This window comes from Sciurus carolinensis, chromosome Y (assembly GCF_902686445.1).
Source record: "Sciurus carolinensis chromosome Y, mSciCar1.2, whole genome shotgun sequence".
Classification (NCBI taxonomy): Eukaryota; Metazoa; Chordata; class Mammalia; order Rodentia; family Sciuridae; genus Sciurus; species Sciurus carolinensis.
Genome location: NC_062233.1, coordinates 4,561,002 through 4,582,073, shown reverse-complemented (window position 1 = coordinate 4,582,073; position 21,072 = coordinate 4,561,002). Strand labels below are relative to the sequence as shown.

The window sequence follows — 21,072 nt, the reverse complement described above, 5'->3', positions numbered from 1 at the left end:
GCTTTTCTTGTGCCATCGTATGATGGAAACCTGTAACCATTTTTAAAAAATTACAAGAAATTGTACTGAGTCTCAGAGAAGTCATTGGACTTGAAGCAGTGCTGGAACTTTTTGGATTTGGAACACTTGGAGATGGACTGAATATATTTTGCATTTTAAAACAGTGCTTTCCACACAGGCATATAATATAATGCTATGGTTTAGTTCTAAAATATTCCAAAGACCATGCCCTAAAAGCATCGTTGCCAGCCTGTGGCACTGGGTGTATGTTTGTGACTAGAAACTTTATAAAATGGGGACTAGTTGGAGGAAGTAGGTTACTGGGGTCATGTCCTTGAAAGGTATTCTTGTTCTCAGCTTCTGTCTTCTCCTCTCCTCCCTTCCCCTGCCCTCCCCTCTCCACTTCTTTCCCCTCTTTCTCATATATATATGTATATATATAATGTTCTCTATTAAATGTATCACATATTAATATATCATAATATATATCATATGTATGATATATGTGATATACTATATATATGCTTCCTATCAAACTCCTATCATACATATATGATATATTCCTATCACCTACTATCATAGATAGATAGATGATAACCTTAGAATTTTCATAGGGAATGTATAAAATATATAGGTAGATGGTTGGTGTGGCATCTTAATTTTGAATCTTCCACCTTATTAACCTGGGCATTTTCCCTCTTGTTCTTGAGATTTTTTTTTAGCCCTGTTTTGACATTTTTAGTAAATATCATTAACTTTCACGGTTAAGATTATTTGTAAATATTTTATTCTTTTGATGCTGTTTTAATAAAAATTATCATATGATTTCATTCTTAGAATAATCATTACTATAAGGAAAAGCAACTGATTTTTTTAAAAAAAACAATTATTTTAATTATTACTAGAATCATATTACTTTTGAAAAATTCAGTGATGTAACAATGGAAAAGTGCTGATGACTTAAAATTAGGATATAAAATTGTTTAAGATAATCACAAATACAAAACACAAAAATATAAACAAAAACCAATGCATGGCTTTACAAAATGCAGGAATTCACCAGAAGCTCATGATAGTTATTTACCTCCCAAGGTTTAGCTCCTACTGTGGAATAAATATTTTTTGTTTTTCAACAGGTACTGAGATTAGGAAGGAATTCATCTACTTCCTACTTTGTTGTAAAAGATTATGTAACCTTCATAATGAAAAAAATTAATGTATATAAAAATAAGAATGATTTCACAACCCAAAAACAATGACATGAGGGAAGGAAATTTAATGTTGTTCTGAGAAAGACCATAAACAGCAGACTAAAAAATTATGGTTACAAATGGGAAAACCATGTCATGTAGACTAATGGAAGTTGAAGTTATTACCCCCCAAGTAGAATTATTTTCAATGCAGAATGATAAGGCTTATCTATAACACCTAAATGTTTTTGATGACTCTCAAATTTGTAAATAGCTGGGTAAGTCCTGTTTCTTTCTTCACCTTTACCCTCTGAGTTTTATTTTGAAGATCTTTGTCTGTTTGACTTTTCTGTTCAATAACAAACAATTCTTTCTCTCTTTAAATCTACTGTCAGGCAATTATATTGCTTTTGTCTTTCTTTAGCTATCCACTTAAGTCCAGACTGATGGGTAACTCTTTTCACTTTTCCCATCTGCAAGGTCTCTATACTGGGTCTATAAAGACTCTGACAACTGGTTGCCGGGCTGTTTGCATCAAAATGTTCAACGGCCTTTCTGGGGTAAAAAAAAAAAAAAAAAAATCCAGCAGACAGAGCTCTGATTTAAGTCTTTCAATTTTCTTAGCTTCCAATCCTGTTCATTTCTACAGATTTGATATCCTGAATTCTCATCAGCTTTAGCTGTTCTGGAGTTACTTCTTCCTTAGTTTCCTTAATAATATGAACTCCATTCTGGAGCTTAACCCGAGTCATTTTTTTTATAGTAGAATTTATCTGGATTGTTTTTCAAGAGTCTTCTTCTGGAGAACTCTAAGGAATTCTTGTTTTTTTTTTTTTGTGTGTGTGTGTGTTGTTGTTGTTGTTGTTGTTTTTGCTAATCATCTGCATGAAGTTTGTAATTTTTCTTTTTCTCCAGAAGGCCCAGATGTCTTCAAGAGCCAAGCTGGCTTCTCTCTTCGTGTCCTCGGGGCCACCGCCGTTTCTGCTCACTCTTGGAAAAGCTCAGGTAACAACACGGTTCTGCATCCCCTTAGCCTCTGCGTCCACCCGCAACTGATTCTTTCAAAAATCGATTTTATATTTGGAACTTCATTGAGTTTATTAGTTCTGATTTAAAAAAAAAAGTTTGGAATTTTCTACATATAATATTATGTCATGTTGTCTTATAGAGTCATAGTATGTACAGTCATTGTTTTGCTTCATTCTTCCATACATGTGTTGAACAAACTTCCCATTCATGGAGTAAAATCCACTTGATCATGGTGTACAGTCTTCTAAATGTGTTTTTATGCAGCTCAATGATATTTTATTTAGTTGGGCTTTCTTTTTTTTTTTTTTTTTTTTGGTCTATGGTCATCAGGTACATTGTTCAGCAGTTTTCTTTCTTTGATGTGTCTTTGTCTTTTTGTTATCAGAAGGATACTGGTTTTATAGAGTGAATTTGGGAGTGTCCCCTCTCCTTTTATTTCATAGAATAATTTAAGGAAGATTAGCATTATTTCTCCTTTATAGATCTCATAGAACTTGACTGAAAATCTTTCAGTTCATGGATTTTTCTTTATTGGAAGACTTTTTATTGATACTTCAGTCATATTGCTTGATAGTGGTCTGTTCAGGCTTTTGAACCATTTTTTTTTCTTGGTCACAATACTTTAATAAAAAGATAACATTGTGATTAGAACATTGTTTCTAAACAGATACTGGTTTTGACAACTAGGTTCTTTACCACATCTATTTCCTACCACTCCTACACTTGACACCCTTCTGTTGAAAGATCATCCTCTCTCTTGGGGACCATAGGCATGGCATGCCTCCATGTGCAGTTGCTTTTAATACTAATAATCAATATATCCTTAGATTCTGATTATAGAGAATACTGGGGAGATTTCATGGTGCTGGGACACAAAATGATATACAAAAAAGTTTAATTAATACTTAGATGAAATTATAAATAAGCAATTATGATTTGCTCAAATTTGTAAGGAGGCTATGATTTCTTTTAGTATGCAAAATTTTCTAAAAGTTATATATGACAGTGTATTCCTCTAAGCTTTGATGTGGTGTTTGGTCTTCATTGCTTTCTTAGTGTTTATGATTAAGTTTAAGGATATTTTTCCCACTTATTAATAAATAGGTTAATCATAAGTACAATTTATATTCTTCCTATGTCTAGTTAGAGTTTTAGTCCATCATTGAGTACATGAAATAGAATAAATATTAACTATAAGTTGATTCCTTTGTTCTCTGTTAGTAATAACAAAAACATTCCTCTGTTAATAACTGATCTCAGAGATCTTGGAAGGGGTAATTTTTACAGAAACTTAATGACATATTCTTTAAGGAAAATTAAAACTAAACAGAGCATGGTGGCCTCTACCTTGCTGGGAACTGTTATTTTTTTAAGCTATCATACAGTAAAAACATGTGTATTGAATAAGATCATTAATTATACTCTTGAAGATTTTTTACTTAACATTTCCTTGTATTAACCATGAAATAATGTCATCAATACCAAAGAAAAAACATATAAAAAGACTCTGTGAACAATGAAGAATCAGACTCAGCCTCAGAACTCTTGCTGTCTCTGTGTGCTGTTTCTCCACTGTGCCCATACCTCTCATCCACCTCGAACCCCCAACTGCTGCTAGGGCTGGAGCCCCGGCAGTTCCTCTATTTCCTAAATTTAAAATTAATATCCTTTTATCTTTTTTTACTTGTTTTTTAATACATGACAGTAGAATGTATTTTGACAAATTATACATATGTAGAGTACAACTTATTCTATTTAGGATCCCACTCTTCTGGTTGTACGTGATGTTAAGTTACCCTGGTTGTGTATTCAAATAGAGTCTAGGAAAGTTATGTCCAATTAATTCTACTATCTTTCAGAGTTCTCTCCCCTTTCTTTTCCTTTTGTTTCCCTTTGTCTAAGTCAAAGGATTCCTATTATTTCCCTCCCCAAAATCCCTTGTTTTAGATTAGCATACATATATTCAGCCTTTGGTTTTTTGGATTGACTTATTTTTCCTAAGCCTGATGTTCTCCAGTTCCATCTATTTACCTGCAAATGCCACAATTTCATTCTTCTTTAAGGTTACGTACTATTCCATTGTATATATATACCATTTTATTTATCCATTAATCTGTTGAAGGACACCTAGATTTTATTCATAGCTTACCTATTATGAGTTGCGCTACTATAAACATTTTGTGGCTGTGTCACTGTAGTATGCTCTTTTTAAGTCCTTTGGGTATAAACCAAGGAGTGGGATTGTTGTGCCCAGCGGCTCAAGACCCTACAAAGACCACCAGAGACCAAGATTAATGCAAGCAACAAAGAGTCATTTGTTAGCAAGCTTGAACCTGGTCCTCCCCGCACTCGGTAACCGCCCAGCGGCTCAAGACCCTACAAAGACCACCAGAGACCAAGATTAATGCAAGCAACAAAGAGTCATTTGTTAGCAAGCTTGAACCTGGTCCTCCCCGCACTCGGTAACCGGTGACGCTAAGAGGCCCCGAGCACTTGTTTAGCAGGGTTTTTATAATGAAAGGCAAGCAGTTTTACAGTGTTCTTTTTAATTGGTTAACATATAAAATTGTATTCAAAGCATGTTAGTTTAAGTTCTGGGTCACCCTGACCTTCGAGAGGAGGGTGGTCATTATCTTTAAGTTTGCTTTTTGTGCCAGCAAAGTTTGCTTTTGGGTCAGCCACCTGGCCTTTACAGATAAGAGAGGAGATAAAATATTCTTTGCGGCTTTTATGAGGGGTTGAGGGCAGTTTGGGGAGAGTCTTGTATTTACACAGGTGCAAGCTTTTTCTATCTTTTCAGGATAACTAGGTCAAATGGTGGTTTCACTTCAAGTTTTCTAAGGAGTCTCCATATTGCTTTCCATCTCTCATGCTTTAATTTTGTAATATCAACATGTCCAGAAATTTGTCAATATTAATTTGCCAGTTTATTGGAATATAAATTTTAAAAATAGTTCCTATTTATTTTCTCTATTTAAAAAAAAATTCTGGTGATAACTCTTTGGTGTCTCTAATTTTGTTGATTTGGGTCTTCTCTTTCTTTAATTAGTTTCACTAAGAATTTATCAATTTTTTTTCAAGAACCATCTTTTTACTGCATTGATCTTTGTATTGCTTCTTCATTGTCAATTTCTTAAATTTCAGCTCTGATCTTACTTATTCATCTTGGAATTTGTTCTTGTTCCTCTAGGTTCTTGCCATGTAACAATAGAATGTTTATTGGGGTTTCTCTGTTTCTTTTTTGGTCTTCAATGTTATAAACTTTCTCTTAGAACTGCCTTCATGGTTTCAGAGGTTTTGACTATTGTACTTCTATTCTCATTTGTGTCCAAGGATTGTTTTAGTTCTTTATTCATTTTTTCTGTGATCAATTTCTCCTTTAAATGTGTAATATTCAATCTTCACCTTTTGAAATGATTTTTTACCTTGTTATTCATTTCTAATTTTTTTACATCATGATCTAATAAGATATATGGAATTTTCTCAGTTTTTTTGTATTTGCTAGCATTCATATTTTGACCTTAAATATTGTCTATTTTGGAGTTGGTTCCTTATGCAACTCAGAAGAAAATGAATTGTTACTGACAGATAAAATATTCCACAATGTGGATTCATGTATTTTTTTTTTTAACTTCTGAAGAATCTTTACTTAGTTATGCTGAATGATCAATCTACTAGTGAAAGAACTGTGCTGAAGTGAACCAATAATATTCTGTTGAGGTATATCTGAGTCTATGTTGAGTAGTGTTTGTTTTATGTAAGTTAGTGCACTGACATTTATGACATATGTATTTACAGTCATCTGTTTTTATCAGATAGTCCCTTTAACCGGTACAGTAACATTCCTTGTCTCTTCTGATTAATTTTTGCCACTTTAATATACTTCTGTTTAACCAGACTTGTCCCTCTTTAACTACTCAATGTGACCTTTGTTAATTTGTTGATATACTTCTGTTTAACCAGACTTGTCCCTCTTTAATTTAACTACTCAATGTGACATTTGTTAATTTGTTGACTCTGAAGATTGTTTTGCATTTCATCTGTATGAATTTTTTTTTCACAATTTTCAATAGTGGTAGTTTAGTTGTCACAAATTCTTTTAGTTCTGCTTCTCTTGGAAGTCATACTCCATTGTGTATATGTTTTCTTTACCCATTCATCTGTTGAAGAACTTATAGGTTGGTCCCATTTGGTTCTGAAGGATGGTTTTGAAAGATAAAAATCTTTGGTTGGCAATAATTATCTGTCATTAGCTTGGTATGTGTTATTCCAATCCCTCCTAGCCTTTAAAATATGGACTGAAAGATCAGCAGTGATTTATATTTCTCATGACTAAATGCAAGTTATTTTTCTCTTGCAGGTTTTAAAATTTTTTCTTTGTTCTGTATTATTTAATTGTAGATATTTAATTATGAAGTGTCTTAAAGAGATTATTTCTTAATTTTGTCTATTCGTGATCCTGAAAGTTTGGAAATTTTTCTGGTTTTATTTCTCTGAAAATTTAGGCATGCCCTTAGCTTGTATCTCACTTTCTCAAAATCAATAATCTTTAGAATTGATCTTTTTTTTTTTCTTGAAGTGCTGGGTATTAAACTCAGAACCTAACAGGGTAGTAGGTTTTCTACCACTGAGCTACATCTGCAGTCCAGATTTGGTCTCCTAATGTTGTCTCAGGTTTCTTGGAATGATATTCAAGTCAAGGTTTCTATTAACTTTCTTTTATTGTCGACTAAGTTTTCAAGAGAATATACCTTCTTTTCAAGACTGGAAACACAGTGTCTTCTTCTTGATCTAATTTATTAGTGAAACTCTCCAGTGAATTTTTAGTTTGATATCCAGGATATCTATCTTGTTCTTTTTAGACTATCTTATCTGTATTGAAGTAAAACTTTGTTCTTTGAGCTTCTGTTTATTCTTGATTATTTTAACTATCTTTTTATTCTTTCTTTTCCTTTCTTTCTCTCTCTTTCTTTCTCTCTCTCTCTCTCTCTCTCTCTCCCTCCCTCCCTCCCTCCCTCTTTCTTTCTTTCTTTCTTTCTTTCTTTCTTTCTTTCTTTCTTTCTTTCTTTCTTTCTTTCTTTCTTTTTCTTTCTTTCAATAGCAGGGATTAAGTCTGGGGTTCCTTTACCACTGAACACATCCCTTCTCTTTTTATTTCATTTTTAAAATTTTGAGACAGGGTCTCACTAAGTTGCTTAGAATATCACCAAGTCACTAGGATGGCAATACTTGCAATACTTCTGTCTCAGACTCCTAAATCTCTGGGATTATGGATATGTACCCCATGCCCAGTTTAACTATCAACTTTTTGAATTTATCTGGCATTTTGTCTATTTCAACATCTGAAAAGTTATTTGAAGAGAATCTAGATTTTTCATTTGTCTTTTGAAATTAGTTCCTTTTAGTTATACATGACAATAGAATTTATTTTGACAAGCATGAAATTTAAAAAGCAAGGAATATAATTTGCTCTAATTCTAACCCAATTTATCCTTTCCCATATCTTCTTCTTCTCCCTTCCTTTTATTTTACTGATCATCTCTTTTCTTTCTTCTTTGCTTATTTTTCCTTTTGTTAGTATCTTGTGGACATACATGATGGTGAGATTCACTGTGCTATGTTCATAGGAAAGTTATGTCAGATTCATTCCTCTGTTCTTCCCTTACCTTGTGCATTCTCCTTTGTTCCTTAGTCCCTTTCATCTGACCCACCAATCTTTCTTCTATTTTGATGGAATCTTTCCCTTTGCCCTTTTTTACTACCACCCTCTCTTATTTTGCAATAGCATCTGCATTTCAGAAAGAACATTCAAACTTTGGCTTTCTGCATCTGGTTTATTTCACTTACCACAAATGTGTCTAGTTTTATTCATTTATCAGCAAATGCCATAATTTCATTCTTCTTTATGGCTGAGTGATATTCCATTGTGTATATATTTTCTTTATCCATTCATCTATTAAAGTATACCTTAGTTGGTTCCATATTTAGCTATTATGAATTGTGCTGCTAAAAAATTCTTGTGGCTATATCACTGTAGTATGCTGACTTAAGATCTTTTGCATATGTACTATGTAATGGAATAGCTGGATCATATGGCAGTTCCTTTCCATCCTGCTTTCCAGAGTGGTTTTACTAATTTACTTTTGATTTTCATTTCCCTCTTTGCTGGAGATGTTGAACATCTTTTCATATATTTGTTAGTCAATTATATTTCTTTTTTGAGAGTCTGTTTAGTTCTTTTGTTCATTTATTAATTGGGGTATTTAGTTATTTGTTGGTATCAAGTGTTTTGAGTTGTTTATATACTCTGGATTTCAATGCCCTGTGGGTTAGGTAGCAAAAATTTTCTTCCATTTTAAAGGCACTCTCTTGAAGATTTTAATTGTTTCTTTGCTAATTTTTAATTTGATGCCATACCACTTATTGATTTTTATATTTTATTTCTTCAACTTTATAAGTGTTGTTGGTTCTATGCTGACTTGATGGAGTGTTGGGCCTTCATTTTCTTCCAGCAGTTACAGGTTTCTGGTATGATTCCTGTATCTCTGATCTACTTTGAGTTGAATTTTGTGCAGAGTAAGAGCTAAAGGTCAAGTTTCACTCTCTTACTTATGGATTTCCAGTTTGCCCAAACATATTTGTGGAAAAACTATCTTTTCTCCAATGAATGTTTTTGGAATCTTTGTCTAGGATAAGATAAGTATATTTATGTGAGTTCATCTCTATGTCTTCTATTCTATTCCATTAGTTTTTTAAATTTAGCTTTTAATTTTTTATAGATTGTATTTTGATTCATTGTACACAAATGGGGTACATCATTTCATTTCTATGGTTGTACATAATGTAGATTCATACCATTTGTGTAATCATACACATACATAGGATAATGATGTCTGTCTCATTCCACCATTTTTCATACCCCCTCTCTCTCATTTCCTTCTACATAATCTGAAGTTCCCCCATTATTCTCTCATTCCCCACTCCTACCCCCGTTTTATATCATCCTCCACTTATCAGGGAAAACATTCGGCCTTTGGTTTTTTGGGCTTGGCTTATTTCACTTAGCATAATATTCTCCAATTTCATCCATTTACTTGCAAATGGCATAATATTATTTTTCTTTATGGCTAAATAGTATTCCTTTATATATAAATATATATATACACCAGAGTTTCTTTATCCATTCATCTGTTGAAGGGCATCTAGATTGGTTCCACAATCTAGCTATTGTGAACTGAGCTGCTATAAACATTGATGTGACTGTGTTACTGTAGTGTGCTAACTTTAATTCATTTGGGTATAAACTGAGGAGTGGGATAACTGGGTCAAAAAGTGGGTGCATTCCAAGTTTTCTGAGGGTTCTCCATGCTGCTTTCCAGAGTGGTTGCACCAATTTGCAACTCCACCAGCAATGTAAAAGTTCACATCCATGTGCACATCTATTATAGTTTGTGTTCTGAAATCAAAGCAAGAATCAATAAATGGGATGGACTCAAACTAAAAAACATTTTGTCAGCAAAGGATACAATAAAAAATGTGAAGAGAGAGCCTACAGAGTGGGAGAAAATCTTTCTACACACACTTCAGATAGAGCACTCATCTCCAAAATTTATAAAGAACTTACAAAACTTTATGCCAAAAATACGAAGAACTCAACCAATAAATGGACCAAAGGATTGGACAGACACTTTATAGAAGACACGTAGGCAATTAATAAATATAAGAAAAACTATTTCATTAGTTTTATTGTCTGTTTTGGTACCAGTACCATGCTTTATTGTTGTTAGAACTCAGTAGTATATCTTGATGTCTGGTATTGTGATGCCTTCAGCATCACACTTTTCCCTCAGGATTGCTTTGGCTACTCTGGATATTTTAGTTTTCCTAATGAATTTTAGAATTGCTTTTTCTTGTTTTTTGAAGTGTGGAGAGAGATGAGAGGATGGGAGAGAGTGACTGAGATTGGGGGTCTCTGATGACCTCACAGCTATGGAACGCCTAGTTCCTGGGAATGTTTCTGTGCAAGGGCAACGGGATGCTTAGCTGGTGTGTCAATGCCCTGCCTGATGAGGCTCTGTGCAAGAGTTCTATCAGCTCTAACCTTCATCTCAGGCACAGGCTCCTGGGAATAGAGGAAATCTTACACTAGAAAACCACGATGTTTCACCAGCCTCTGTTCTCCGTCTCAGGTTCCTTTTAACAATGAATTTTCTAGAGAGCACGCAAACCTCCTAACATTGCACTTTGCAACTGTGGATTGCAACTGTGGAAAAGCTACACAGATATTCTAGTTTTTGTACCTTTCCTGAATACAAAGAAGAATAGTTGCATATTAACCTGATAATGAGACATAAATAAATAAATGTTACTGGTGTAACTCTTTAGAACTTCATTTCCATCAGAGAGCAGAGCTCCACCAGATCCCAGCTTAATCTTCAAAATCTGTGTTTGTAAATATTTATTCTTCAATCCTTTTCTGGACCCAAGAGTTTGGTCATGCTGGTAGTGGCAGTGAAGAAGTCATGGGTATTTTCATGGGAATTTTATTGACTCAGTTTAATATGATTAGTAGTATGGTCATTTTAATAAAATTAATTCTGCCTATGCAAGAACATGGGAAGTCTTTCTATCTTCTAGTCTTCTTCAATTTTTCCTTCAGTTTTCTATAGTTTTCATTTCAGAGATCCTTAACATTCATCAGTAAATTAATTAACAAATACTTTCAAAGTTTTTGTGAATAATTTCCCTAATTTATTTTTCAGGGGGTTTGTTACTAAGTAAAGGAAAATGACTGATTTATGTTTGTAGATCTTGCATCCTGCTACTTTATTAAATTTGGTTGTCAGATCTAGAAATCTTCTGGTGTGATATTTTACGTCCTCTAAATATAGAAGCATGCAATCAGTAAACAGATAATTTGTGCTCTTGTTTTCCTATTTGCATTCTCTTGCCTGATTGTTCTGGTTAGTTTCAAAGACTATGTTTAATAGAAATGGTGAAAGTGGGCCTTGTTTAGTTTTTTAAGGAAATGCTTACATTTTTCTCCATTCAGTATGATGTTGGCCTTGGGTTTGTCATCAATAACCTTTACACTATTGAGGTAGGTTCCTTATGCTAATAGTTTTTTCTAGTTTTACACATAAATGGGTACACCACTCTGTCAAATGTTTTTCAGAATCTTTTGAGATAATCTCTTGACTTTATTCTTTAGTCTATTTATGTGATAGATTATACTTATTGATTCCAAATTTGCATTCCTCAAATAAAAGTCTAGCACAGTGCACTATCTTTTAAATGTGTTTTTGTAGCAATTTGCCAATAGTTCATAATAAATTTTTGCATCTCTTGTTCATCAAGGATATCAGCCTGAGGTGTTCTTTTCTTGATGTGTCTTTGGATTTTGTATGAGTGTGATACTGGTATTAAGAATAGATTTAAAAAAAAAAAAAAAAAAAAAAAAAAAGAATAGATTTAGAGGAGTTTCAAGATGGCAGACTAGAGGGTGGCTGCATTTCATGTTGCTCCAGGACTCAGGATTCAAAAGAGGAGATATTGAGAGACTTGGGACCAACTCAAAGCCGCCGGGTGAGTCTCTCCCGTTGGGGAGGCATCACAGATGGGGCGGTAGTCCCGGAACGCAGGGAACTTTGTGAAGTAGAGTTGCCCGGCGAGACGCCCCTCCCCGTGCTGAAGTGGTAAACACGGACAACTGGGAACTTTGCAGAGGAAGCTGCTCAGCACAGCGCTTGGACTCGGAGTAACCACTGGGGCTCCGGGTGGCTGCCCAGAGGAGGAGCTGCGTGGCAACCTGTTTGGACTCAGAGCGACCGCTCCTGAATATGGTGGCGGGGGGCTGCCCGGAGGAGGAGGAGGAGCATGGAGGGTCGCTTGGACTTGGAGCAGCCGCACTGGAGCTCCGGGCTGCTGCCCAGAGGAGGAGGCGAGTGGTGAGTTGTTTGGACCCAAAGCAACTGCTCCTGAACACCAGGGGGCTGCCTGGAGGAGGAGGAAGAGCGCAGTGCATCACTTGGACTCAGAGTGACTGCATCAGGGTTATAGGCGGCTGCCCAGAGGAGGAGGCGAGTGGTGAGTTGTTTGGAATCAAAGTGATTGCTCCTGAACACCAGGGGGCTGCCTGGAGGAGGAACATGGTGGGTTGCTTGGTCTCGGAGTGACCGCACCTGAACACCTGGGGGGCTGCCTGGAGGAGGAGGAGGAGCGTGGTGGGTCACTTGGACTCCGAGTGCCTGCCCAAGATTATAGGCGGTTGGCGGGAGGAGGAGGTGCGCAGTGAGTTGCTTGGACTCCTAACGATTGCACAGGAAAACCTGGTGGCTGCCCAGGGGAAGAGGTGTGTGGCGGGTCGCGAGGACTCCGAGCGACTATATGGGGCTCCAGGTGGCTGCTCAGAGGAGGGGCTGCATAGCCAGGCAATTAGGTGCAGAGCAGGGTCCCAGGACCTAGGCAGCTTCTTGGTAGAAGAGCCACACAGAGACAAGCTGAGGGGCAGAGTGAAGGTTCCAGGACTGCGGCAGATTGTCTGAGGAGAGGCAGCCTAAGGAGACTCGTCTGCGAAGGGTGAGGCTCCCAGGCCCAGGAGGTAGGTCCAGGCCCCTGGGAACGTTGTAGAGGAAGGCAGCCCAGCCAGGTGGTAGTTGTGGATTGAGAGGAACCTGTAGGAGGGGAACTGACCAGCGAGACCTCCCCACCGGGTGAGTCTTCCCTGCCGGGTGAGGTTTTCCCACAAGGACGGTAAAACCAGAGACACAGGCACAAACAGGCCTTGCCTCAGCCTACAGCCTAGTTCCCCGTTGGTTGAACATTGGTCATCAAGTAGAGGCACCACTGCCCACTAGCAGGGAACATACACCACCTGAGGGTCACCACCCCTGGAGAGGCAGCTCCTTCGTGGAGCTCTGCATTATCAACTTCCTCCAAGACTTCAGGCTACTGAAGGATAAGAGGGGATATACTAGAAATCTTCAGGGACATTATAAGTCAATAGAGGAAATCTGCAGTATCTTAGTGATCCACTGATACCTGAACAATATGAGAAAACAAGGGAAGAAAATGCCCCAAACAAATCTAGATGTTACATCGATAAAATCCAACAACAGCATGGCAGAAGAAATGACAGAAAGGGAGTTCAGAATGTACATAATTAAAATGATAAGGGAAGCAAACGATGAGATGAAAGAGCAAATGCAGGCATTGAATGAAGAGATGAAAGAGCAAATGCAGGCACTGAATGATCGCACCAATCGATAGTTAAAAGAGCAAACACAGGAAGCAAAAGAAAATTTCAATAAAGAGTTAGAGATATTGAAAAAAAAACCAAACAGAAATCCTTGAAATGAAGGAAACAATAAACCAAATTAAGAACTCCATAGAAAGCATAACCAATAGGATAGAACAGCTGGAAGACAGAACCTCAAATATTGAAGACAAAATATTTAAACTTGAAAACAAAGTTGACCAAACAGAGAAGATGGTAAGAAATCATGAACAGAATCTCCAAGAACTATGGGATATCATGAAAAGGCCAAATTTAAGAATTATTGGGATTGAGGAAGGCTTAGAGAAACAAATCAAAGGAATGAACAATATATTCAATGAAACAATATCATAAAATATCATAAAATATCATAAAACAATATCATAAAATTTCCCAAATCTGAAGAATGAAATGGAAAATCAAGTTCAAGAGGCTTATAGACTCCAAATACACAAAATTACAACAGACCCACACGAAGGCACATTATAATGAAAATACCTAACATACAAAACAAAGACAGAATTAAAGACTGTGAGAGAAAAGAACCAAATTACATTCAGGGGGAAACCAATACGGATATCAGCAGATTTTTCAATCCAGACCCTAAAAGCTAGAAGGGCCTGGAACAACATTTTCAAAGGGAGGAATTATCCTAAAGGAATTGTCAAATAAAGGAGGAACCAAGTCATGTGAAAGAAAATGCCAACCAAGAATCTTATACCTAGCAAAACTTACCTTCAAATTTGACGATGAAATAAAATCCTTCCATGATAAACAAATACTAAAAGAATTTACAAAAGGAAAGTCAGCATTATAGAACATTCTCAGCAAAATATTCCATGAGGAAGGGATGAAAAACAAAGAAGCAAATCAGCAAAGGGAGGAATTATCCTAAAGGAATTGTCAAATAAAGGAGGAACCAAGTTGTGTCAAAAAATAAATAAATAAATAAATAAAAATTAAAAAATGAACCAAATGACCGGGAATACAAATCATATCTCAATAATAACCCTGAATGTTAATGGCCTGAATTCATCAATCAAAAGACATAGACTGGCAGATTGGATTAAAAAGAAATATCCAACAATATGTTGCTTGCAAGAGACTCACCTCATAGAAAAAGATACCCATAGACTAAAGGTGAAAGGATGGGGAAAAGCATACCATGCACATGGACTCAGCAAAAAAGCTGGAGTATCCATCCTCATTTCAGATAATGTGGACTTCAAGTCAAAGTTAGTCAGAAAGGATAAAGAAGGACATTTCATACTGCTTAAGGGAAGCATAAATCAGCAAGACATAAAAATAATAAACATCTATGCCCCAAACCATGGCTCATCCATGTATGTTAAACAAATCCTTCTCAAATTCAGAAGCCAAATAGACCATAACACAATAATACTAGGTGATTTTAACACGCCTCTCTCACCATTGGACAGATCTTCCAAACAAAAATTGAACAAAGAAACCATGGATCTCAATAACACAATCAATAATTTTAGACTTAACAGACATTTATAGAATATACCATCCAACCAAGAGCGAATACACTTTCTTCTCAGCAGCACATGGACTTTCTCTAAAATAGACCATATTATATGCCACAAAGCTAATGTTTGCAAATACAAGAAGATAGAGACACTACCTTGTATTCTATCAGATCATAATGAATTGAAGTTAGAAATAAATGAAAGAGTAAAAAACAGAAACTACTCCAACACCTGGAGATTAAATAATATGCTATTATATGATGAATGGATAACAGCAGATATTAGGAAGGAAATTTAAAAATTCTTAGAGGTAAATGAGAACAAATAAATGACCTAACACTACAGCTCAAAGCCCTAGAAAAAGAACAGACCAACACCAAAAGTAGTAGAAAACAGGAAATAGTTAAAATCAGAGCTGAAATCAATGAAATTGAAACAAAAGAAACAATACAAAAAATTGACAAAATAAATAGTTGGTTCTTTGAAAAAATAAACAAAATTGATAAACCTTTAGCCACACTAACAAAGAGAATATGAGTGAAAACACAAATCACTAAAATTCGGAATGAACAAGGAAATATCACAACAGACACGACTGAAATACAAAACATAATTAGAAGCTATTTTGAAAATCTATCCTCCAACAAAATAGAAAATTTTGAAGACATCAACAGGTTTCTAGAGACATATGAATTGCCTAAACTGAACGAGGAGGACATGCACAATTTAAATAGACCAATTTCAAGTAATGAAATAGAAGAAGTCATCAAAAGCCTACCAACAAAGAAAAGTTCGGGACCAGATGGGTTCTCAGCCGAGTTCTACAAAACCTTTAAAGAAGAGCTCATTCCAATACTTCTCAAAGTATTCCGTAAAGTAGAAGAGGAGGGAACCCTCCCAAACTCATTCTTTGAAGCCAATATCACCCTGATACCTAAACCAGACAGAGACACATAGAGGAAAGAAAATTTCAGACGAATATCCTTAATGAACATTGACGCAAAAATTCTCAACAAAATTTTAGGAAATCGCATACAAAAACATATGAAACCACAATCAAGTGAGTTTCATCCCAGGGATGCAAGGTTGGTTCAACATCCAGAAATCAATAAATGTAATTCACCCTATCAATAGACTTACAGTCAAGAATCACATGATTATTTCAATAGATGCAGAAAAAGCATTTGATAAAATACAGCACCCCTTCATGCTCAAAACACTAGAAAAAATAGGGATAGGGGGAACATTCCTTAACATTGTGAAGACCATCTATGCTAAGCCCATGGCTAATATCATTCTAAATGGTGAAAAACTGAAAGCATTCCCCCTAAAAATTGGAACAAGGCAGGCATGCCCTCTTTCACCACTTCTATTCAATATTGTCCTTGAAACTCTAGCCAGAGCAATTACACAGACCAAAGAAATTAAAGGGATAGGAATAGGAAAAGAAGAACTCAAACTATCCCTTTTTGCTGATGACATGGTTATATATTTAGAGGAACTGGAAAATTCCACCAGAAAACTTTTAGAATGCATAAGTGAATTCAGTAAAGTAGCAGGATATAAGATCAATGCTCATAAATCTAATGTATTTTTATACATAAGTGATGAATCTTCAGAAAGAGAAGTTAGGAAAACTACCCCAGTCACAATAGCTTCAAAAAAAATAAAATACTTGGGAATCAATCACAAAAGAGGTAAAAGTCTTCTACAACGAGAACTACAGAACATAACGAAGGAAATTAAAGAAAAATCTTAGAAGATGGAAAGATCTTCCATGTTCTTGGATAGGCAGAATTAATATTGTCAAAATGGCCATACTAACAAAAGTGCTATACAGGTTCAATGCAATTCCAATTAAAATCCCAATGACGTACCTTGCAGAAATAGAAAGAGCAATCATGAAATTCATCTGGAAGAATAAAAAACCCAGAATAGCTAAAGCAATCCTTAGCAGGATGAGTGAAGCACTGGGGATCACAATACCAGATCTTCAACTCTACTACAAAGCAATAGTAACAAAAACGGCATGGTATTGGCACCAAAATAGACAGGTAGATCAATATACAGAATAGAGGTACATGGACACGAAGCCAAATAAATACAATTTTCTCATACCTGATAAAGATGCCAAAAATATGCAATGGAGAAAAGATAGCCTCTTCAAGAAATGGTGCTGGGAAAACTGGAAATCCATTTGCAACAGAATGAAACTAAACCCCTATCTCTCACCCTGCACAAAAACCAACTCAAAATGGATCAAGGACCTTGGTCAGATCAGAGACACTGCATCTTACAGAAGAAAGTGTAGGTCCAAATCTTCATCATGTCAGTTTAGGATCAGACTTCATAAACAGTACTCCCATAACATAAGAAATAAAAGCAAGAATCAATAACTGGGATAGATTCAAACTAAAAAGCGTTCTCTCAGCAAAGGAAACTAACAGCAATGTGAAGAAAGAGCCTACAGAGTGGGAGAAAACCTTTGCCAATCATACTTCAGATAGAGCACTAATCTCCAGAATCTATAAAGAACTCAAAAAACTCTACACCAAGAATACAAATAACCCAATCAACAAATGGGCTAAGGAAATGAATAGACACTTCACAGAAGAAGATATACAAGCACTCAACAAACATATGGAAAAATGTTCAACATCTCTAGTAATAAGAGAAATGCAAATCAAAACCACCCTAAGATTCCATCTCACCCCAATTAGAATGGCGATTAACAAGAATACAAGCAACAACAGGTGTTGGCGAGGATGTGGGGAGAAAGGTACACTCATACATTGCTGGTGGGGCTGCAAATTAGTGCAGCCACTCTGGAAAGCAGTGTGGAGATTCCTTAGAAAACTTGGAATGGAACCACCATTTGACCCAGCTATCCCACTCTTTGGCCTATACCCAAAGGACTTAAAATCAGCATACTATAGAGATACAGCCACAACAATGTTCATAGCTGCTCAATTCACAATAGCCAGATTGTGGAACCTACCTCGTTGTCCTTCAAATGATGAATGGATAAAGAAACTGTGACATATATATACAATGGAATAATTCTCAGCCATAAAGAATGATAAAATTATGGCATTTGCAGTCAAATGGATGAAATTGGAGAATATCATGCTAAGTGAGATAAACCAATCTCAAAAAACCAAAGGCCGAATGATATCGCTAATAAGTGGATGAAGACACATAATGGGGGGTGGGAGGGGTTAGTGTTAGGGTTAGAGTGAGGGTTAGGGAAGGGGGCAAGAATGGAGGAAGAAAGGACTGTATAGAGGGAAAAGAGGGGTGGGAGGGGTGGGGGAAGGGAAAAAATAACAGAATGAATCAAACAACATTACCCTATGTAAATTTATGATTGCACAAATGGTATGCCTTTACGCCATGTACAGAGAAACAACATGTATCCCATTTGTTTACAATAAAAAAAAAAAGAATACATCTGGCAGTAATCCCTCCATTTCTATATCATAGAATAATTTTTAGGAGGATTGATATTATTTCTTTTTTAAAAATCTGATAGAACTTGCCTCAGAATCCATCCAGTCCTGGAATTTTAATTATTCGAAGGTTTTTGATTGCTGCTTTAATTTTATTAGTTGATGTTTATCTGTTTTGTTTTCTGTATTCTCCTGATTCAACTTGAGTTTGTCCTTTGTATCTATGAATTTGTCAATGTGTTTAAAGTTTTCTTGTTTATTGAAGAAATAAGAAAACTTGTTTATTAGTATAAAATTTTCAAAATAATTTCTGATGGTCCTCTGAATTTAGTGTCTTTGTGATATTTTCTTTTTCATCTTAAATATTTCTTTAAGTCTTCTCTCTCGTTTGGTTCATTTGGATAGGGGTTTATCAACTGTCCTTTCAAATAACCAGCAGTTTGTTTTTTATCCTTTATTTTTATTTTTATTTATTCCTTTTAGTTATACATGATAGTAGAATCTATTTTGTTGTATTTATGCAAGCATTGACTATATCTTTTTCTAATTAGTATCCCAGTCTTATGAACATACAAAATGGTGAGATTCACTGTGGTGCATTCATATATGGACATGGGAAAGTGATTTTTTAAAATTCTCTATTTCACTAATTTTGACTCAGATTTTAATTATTTTCGTTTTCTACAAATTTTTTATTTTTGATGTTGGTGTGTTCTTTTTTTCCCTATGGAATAAAGATGTAATGTTAGAATTTTTATTTGGTTTCTCTTTTTTAATATATTAAATCTCCTATAAATTTTCTTTTTAAAGCTGCAATAAAATTCAAAAAATAAAGTTGTATTCACTATCTCAAAGATTCTTTTGTATCATTATGTTATATACCTGGTCTCAATTGTAAGAATTTTTTTTTTATTTCTCCCCTGAAAATCCATACATCATTTTAAAAATGTATTATTTAATTTCCACATGTTACAGTGGTTTCTGTTTTTTTTTTTATCTTGCAATTGATTTCTAATTTTACTCCATTATAATCTGATAGAATGCATGAAATCAGCTTCAATTTTTATTTGCTAAGATTTGTTTTCTGTGACTGGGGTTTTGGTTTAGTGGTAGAGCACTTGCATGTGGGAAGCACTGGGTTTGATCCTCAGCACCATATATAAATAAATGAACAGAATAAATGTCTATCAATATCTATAAAACAGTTAAAAAAAGATTTGTTTTCTGACATAAAATATGATCTATCGTAGAAAATGTTCCATGAACTGCTGAGGTTAATTTAGTCATTGATTAATGATGTATTCTGTAGATGTTTATCTATTTGGTTAATACTACATTTTTAGATCTGAAGAATCTTTATTAGGTTTATGTTCGACTGATCTATCTTTTGGTGACAGAAGTGTGTTTTAGTTGCCCAGTATCTTCATATTGTGGTCTATTTGAAATTTACTATTGAGAAGAGTTTGCTTTATATATGTAAATGCATCATTGTTTGGCATATAAATATTTACCATCATCTTGCTGTTGAATGATTCCTTTAAACATATGCAGTGACCTTCATTGTATCTTATGATAAATTTTGGCTTGGAGTCCACCTTGTCTTATATGAGAATGGCTATTCCTGCTTACTTATAGATGCAATTTGTAGTACTCTTTTCCCAGTATTTCATCTCTAGTCTGTGGATGTCTTTGCCTGTAAGGTGGGTCTCTTGTAAACAACATATGGTTGGGTCATGTTTTTTCATCCAATCTGACCATCTGTGTGTTTTGATTGAAGAATTTAGATCATTTAAATTCAATGATTTTATAGAGAAATGTTTTTAATATTCTGACATTTGATTTATTTTTCATGTTTGTTTCAGGTTTGGTTTTCCTTTAATTTACTATTCTTCTAGTACTATTCTTCCTTATTTTGATTTTCACTTTTATTTTTCATTTCCTTTTTATAAAATACTACACTGAGTATGTTTTGTGGTGTAGGCTTTTTGGATTATAATTTTTTTTAGTTTCTGTTTATCCTGGAAGGTTTATTTCAAGTTCAATTCTGAAGCTTAATTTTACTGGGTGTAGTAATCTTGGATGGCATTCATTTTCTTTTAGAGCTTGGTATATAATTAACCAACCCTTCTGGATTTTAGGATCTAGGTTGAGAAATAAGTTGAAATCCAACTTGATTTAACTCTCATTATTACCAACTTTTTCTTTTGCAGTTTTTAGAATTTTGTCTTTTTTAGACATTTTTATTATAATGTGTTTTGTTGTATATCTATTGTGATTTTGTATGTTTGGAATACTATATACCTCCTGTATTTGAATTTATCTCATTCTTAATGTTTGGAATTTTTTCTAATATTTTATTGAAAAGTTTGTGTCATTCCAAGTTTTCTGAGGAATCTCCATACTGCTTTCCACAGTGATTGCTCCAATTTGCATACTCATAAGCAATGTATGAGTGAAACTTGTTCCCTGCCATTTTCATCATATGTAAGCATTTCTTACTATAAATATTCACTTCATATCTACTTCTGCTACACCCATAGTTTCCTAACTTGTATTTCTAACTTCGTCCAAGAAAATTTCTTATAAATTCTTTATTTTTTACTGTTGTATTTTTATTAGAGCATTAAAATTCTACATAA

At 34.9% G+C, this 21,072-nt stretch overlaps 1 pseudogene; it reads right to left on the bottom strand.

Moving 5' to 3' along the window:
* Positions 1 to 1,372: 1,372 nt before the first annotated feature.
* The window catches only part of LOC124973018 (probable U3 small nucleolar RNA-associated protein 11), a 39,336-nt pseudogene continuing 19,636 nt past the window's right edge, over positions 1,373 to 21,072 (bottom strand).